This window comes from Punctularia strigosozonata, assembly GCF_000264995.1.
Source record: "Punctularia strigosozonata HHB-11173 SS5 unplaced genomic scaffold PUNSTscaffold_3, whole genome shotgun sequence".
Lineage (NCBI taxonomy): Eukaryota > Fungi > Basidiomycota > Agaricomycetes > Corticiales > Punctulariaceae > Punctularia > Punctularia strigosozonata.
The window spans coordinates 877,476-878,249 of NW_006767435.1; positions in this window are offsets into that span (position 1 = coordinate 877,476).

The following is a 774-nucleotide window of genomic DNA, read 5'->3' on the forward strand; positions in this document are numbered from 1 at the left end:
GAGGAAGGCTACTATGGCTGAGCGGTGAAGCGTCATGTTTCGATGTCTTTTGCCTATCCTTCGGTCGCGGGTTCGATCCTCGATGAAGTCACTTTTATTGTTTTTACCTCGAGACCCGACCTGTCCCTCCTATCAATTAGGATCGAACTTGTATCACACTCATATGTGTATATGTACATGACGGCGACAGCATGATAAAACAAACAGCCAAAAAAAAGTGCACTTGTGAGGGCTCGAACGTGTGACATACCGACGGGCAGAAAAAGGCGATGCACAACATGTTACCGCTCAGCCATAGCAGCCTTCCTTACCCTTCCACAAGGCTTGTATATATACCCATATAGCGTCAACATCGACATGTCGTCGAAGCATCGCAACCCATCGTTCTACATTGTGCTGACTTCGGCCGAGGACCAGCAGAGAGTGTAAGACCTGTCGGGAATGCCCGAGTTTCGTTGCCTGATCCGGAGGAAGCTGATGGTTATTCAGCTGCCTCGGACAGCTTTGCGATACTGCTAAGCGAGCCCTAGAATCATTCTTACGGAGGTGTGCCGACCGGCAAGGCAATTTGAAATTGCCAGTTGTGCCAGCCGCCGTATCGTGTTCAATCCAGCCCTTACGTTTCCAAAAAGAGTATGTCGCTTAACGCTTTGGGACTCTTACATAATGCATATACAATAATGGTAGTATTTTCCCATCTATGATCCAACCTTGCCCGGCGCTCTAGGATTGCTGGATATGAACACGATACGTGCGGATGGTTTAGGAGCCTGG